The following is a 4,645-nucleotide window of genomic DNA, read 5'->3' as shown; positions in this document are numbered from 1 at the left end:
GGATCAAACGAGGTGACATCCACACATTCGATGTATATTATGCTGAATCGATAATTAACCCACCCTTGTGGGCATAGGAAAATCACAAAGAGTGACCCTTGGCCACAAGATCCTTTGTTTCGACTTTTCCATTTTATCCTCCTTCATCTCAGTCTGACTCTGAGTTTCTGAGTCCTCGGTTAATACTAACCAAGCTGCGAGCGACTTAAATAAGCTACAAGTCAGTCTCTCTCTCTCTCTGTCTCTCTCTCTCTCTCTCTCTCTCTCTCTCTCTCTCTCTCTCTCTCTCTCTCTCTCTCTCTCTCTCTCTCTCTCTCTCTCTCTCTCTCTCTCTCTTCTCTCTCTCTCTCTCTCCCTCTCTCCCTCCCTCCCTCTCTCTCTTATAAAATAACAGACCACAGCAAACGAAACCCTAGGGATTCATAACAACGACCATTCCCTAGTGTGACCTGACTGTTGTGCCAGTAGGTGGGATGACTGAATGAATCCTTTCCCACATTCTTAGCAGATGAACGACTTCTCCCCAGTGTGAACTCGCTGATGACTCAGTAGGTCGGATGAATGACTGAATCTCTTCCCACATTCTGAGCAAGTGAACGGCTTCTCACCACTGTGAGCTCGATGATGAACCAGTAAGTTGGATGACAGAGTGAATCTCTTCCCACAGACGGAGCAGGTGAACGGCCTCTCCCCAGTGTGAACTCGCTGATGACAGAGTAGGTCGGATGAACGAGTGAATCTCTTCCCACATTCTGAGCAGGTGAACGGCTTCTCCCCAGTGTGAACTCGCTGATGACTCTGCAGGTTGGATGACTGAGTGAATCTCTTCCCACAGACTGAGCAGGTGAATGGCTTCTCCCCAGTGTGAACTCTCTGATGACTCTGTAGGTTGGATGACTGAGTGAATCTCCTCCCGCAGTCCGAGCAGGTGAATGGCCTCTCTCCAGTGTGAACTCGCTGATGACTCTGTAGGTCGGAAGAATGAATGAATCTCTTCCCACATTCTGAGCAGGTGAACGGCTTCTCCCCAGTGTGAACTCGCTGATGACTCTGTAGGTGGGATGACTGAGTGAATCCCTTCCCACATTCTGAGCAGGTGAATGGCCTCTCCCCACTGTGAACTCGCTGATGACTCAGTAGGTAAGATGAACGAGTGAATCCCTTCCCACAGTCTGAGCAGGTGAACGGTCTCTCTCCAGTGTGAACTCGCAGATGAGTCTGAATGCTGGATGACTGAGTGAATCTCTTCCCACAGTCCGAGCAGGTGAATGGCCTCTCCCCAGTGTGAATTCGTTGGTGTCCCTGTAGATGGGATGAGTGAGTGAATCCCTTCCCACATTCTGAGCAGGTGAATGGCTTCTCCCCAGTGTGAACTCGCTGATGAATCACTAGATGGGATATCTGTCTGAATCCCTTTCCACATTCTGAGCAGGTGAACGGCTTTTCCCCAGTGTGAACTCGCTGATGACTCTGTAGGTTGGATGACTGAGTGAATCTCTTTCCGCAGTCCGAGCAGGTGAATGGCCTCTCCCCAGTGTGAACACGCTGATGACTTAGTAGGGTGGATGAGTGAGTGAATCCCTTCCCACAGACCGAGCAGATGAACGGCTTTTCCCCAGTGTGAATTCTCTGATGACTCAGTAGGCTGAAAGACCGAGTAAATCCCTTCCCACAGTCCGAGCAGGTGAACGGCCGCTCCCCGGTGTGAACTCGCTGGAGCGCCATTAGGTGAGATGACCGAGTAAATCCCTCCCCACAAATTCAGCAGATGACCGGCCTCTGCCCGGTGGAAACGGACTGTTCTGTCCACAGGTGGGATGACAGACTGAATCTCCTCTCACACAAAGAACAGATAAATGTTCTTGCCCAGCGTGAATTTGCTGATGTAACTTCAATTGAGGTGACCGAGTGAATCTACTCCCACTGAGAGAGCAGGTGAACGACCTTTCTCCTGTGTAAAATGACGGGCGTGCCAGTTGGTCAGATGACCTAGTTGAACTCTCCCCACAGTCTGAGCAGGAAGGACGGTCAACTTCACTTTATAACTATCTAGATCGAGACAGCAAAATTGGCGTGCCGTGTTTGAGATTCCTGGAGACAAATTCCTTCTCGCTTTTAACCTGAAAAAAGATTTACAAAATCCATCAATGGGTGTAGAACAATATTTCAGATGAGATCACTTTAGTTTCCAAGGTATGATCTGACATCACACTGTTACAGTGAGGTTCAACCCAAGTTGGACAGAGAAATCATCTCCTGACTGGGCACATTGCTGGTATCTGGAATGACCATCAATCTGTCTGAAGTCCTTCCTGTCTCGATAAGAATGGGGCATTTCTGCCATCTCCAATTCGTGACGTGGCTCAGTTTGACTCTCTCAGTTTGTATTATCCCCATTTCCCACTGAGCTGCATGGGTTCCTGGCGCCACAGTAACTGAAATTCTCTCCCGGTATTAGACTTTGTTGACATACAGCTGGGATTTTCTTTTACCTGCTGTCAATTTAAAGTTCCAACAGTTTTAAAGCTTTCTGAAGATTCCCTGCCCGGATGAATGGTTGGTCCGCACAGCTGATAAAATGATTTAGAAGAATAATAGCATTATTTCATGTTCTTGTCACAGAATCATAGAAAGGTACAACACAGAAACAGGCCCTTTGTTCCATCTAGTTTGTGATGATCTACTTAAGCTGTCTGTTCCCATACCCCTACCATCCAGGTACCTATACAATCCTCTTATATTTTGAAGTTGAGCACGCATGCACCAGTTAGGTTGTCTGCTCATTCCACACCTGGATGATCGATGTTTAAAGAAGTATCCCCTCATATTCACCTTAATGTTTCACCTTTCACTCTTAATCCATGGCCTCTGGTTATCGTTCCACCCAATCTCAGTTGGAAAATGAAAAAGCTTCCATTTACCCCATGTATAACCCTCATAATTTTGGTACACCTCCATCAAATCTTCTCACAATTCTTCTACATTCCAAGGAATAAAGTCCTGACCTGTTCAATCTTTCCTAATAACCCAAGTCTTCTCGACCTGGCAACATCCTTGTGAATTTTCTCTAAACTCTTTCAACCTCTTTTACATCTTTCATGTAGGTACGTGAACAGAACTGCACACAGTACTCCAAATTACGGCTCACCAATGTCTTCTTCAAGTCAACATAACATCCATTTATTGTTTTCAGTTCTTTGGTTCATGAAGGCCAATGGGCTGATTTTTTTTATCCCATCACTATCTAACAGTGATACCAGTTTCAGTGAATTAAGAACTTGTATTCCCAGGTCCCTTTCTTCTACAAAACTCCTCCGTGCCTGACCAGTCACTGTGAGAGACCTCCATTGGTAGATCATACCAAAATGCAAAACCTCACACTTGTCTGCAGTAAATACCTTTTTCCATTACTTAATCCATTTTCACAGCCGGTCCAGATCGCACTGCAAGCCATGATAGTCTTCCTCACTGTCCACTACACCACTAGTCTTGGTGTCATCTACAAATCTACTGATCCGGTTAAACACACCATTATCCAGATTCTTGATACAGATGACAAACAACATCAGATCCAGCACTGATCCCTATGGCTCACCACTAGTCCCTGGCCTCCGGTCAGAGAGGCAACCATCTGCTACCACACTCGGGCTTCTCCCAAAGACAGTGTCTCATCCAATTTACTATCTCGTCTTGAATGCTGAGTGACCGAACCTTCTTGATCAACCTCCCATATGAGACTTTGTGAAGTGCCTTCCTAACGTCCATGTAGACAAAACCCACTGCCTTGCCTTCATCTACATTCCCGATAACTTCCTCGAGAGACTCTATAAGATTGGCTAGACATGACCTACCATGCACAAAGCCATGCTGTCTATCTTTAATCAGCCCACATCTGTCCAAATACCTTTATCTGGTTCCTGCATATACTTTTCTATAACTTTCCCATTACTGATGTCAAGCTCACCAATGTACAATTTCATAGATTATTTTTAGCGTCTTTCCTGAACAGCAGAAGAACATTGGCTGTCCTCCAATCCTCCAGTAGCACACCTGTCAATAAGGATTATTTAAATATCTGTTCTTGGGCCGCTACAATTTCTGCACTTGTCTTCCGCACGGTCACAGGGAACAACTTGTCAGGCCCTGGGGATTGATCCACACTAATTTAGACAATAGACAATAGACAATAGGGGCAGAAGTAGACCATTCGGCCCCTCGAGTCTGCACCGCCATTCTGAGATCATGGCTGATCATTCACTATCAATACCCAGTCCCTGCCTTGTCCCCATATCCCTTGATTCCCCTATCCATCAGATATCTATCTAGCTCCTTCTTGAAAGCATCCAGAGAATTGGCCTCCACCGTCTTCCGAGGTAGTGCATTCCACACCTGCACAACTCTCTGGGAGAAGAAGCTCTTCCTCAACTCTGTTTTAAATAACTGACCTCTTATTCTCAATCCATGCCCTCTGGTACTGGACTCTCCCAACATCTGGAACATATTTCCTGCCTCAATCCGATCAAATCCTTTAATTATCTTAAACGTTTCAATCAGATCTCCTCTCAATCTCCTCAATTCCAGCGTGTACAAGCCCAATCTCTCCAATCTCTCTGCGTAAGACAGCCCTGCCATCCCAGGAATCAAC

At 46.2% G+C, this 4,645-nt stretch overlaps 1 pseudogene; it reads right to left on the bottom strand.

Annotated features, from left to right (window-relative positions):
• Positions 1–483: 483 nt before the first annotated feature.
• Positions 484–1,725, bottom strand: LOC132388731 (zinc finger protein 229-like; annotated as a pseudogene).
• Positions 1,726–4,645: the final 2,920 nt, after the last annotated feature.

The sequence above is a fragment of the Hypanus sabinus genome, unplaced genomic scaffold (genome assembly GCF_030144855.1).
Source record: "Hypanus sabinus isolate sHypSab1 unplaced genomic scaffold, sHypSab1.hap1 scaffold_393, whole genome shotgun sequence".
In the NCBI taxonomy this organism is placed as follows: domain Eukaryota; kingdom Metazoa; phylum Chordata; class Chondrichthyes; order Myliobatiformes; family Dasyatidae; genus Hypanus; species Hypanus sabinus.
Note: the sequence above shows the minus strand (reverse complement) of the source record. Positions and strands in the feature narration are given on the sequence as shown.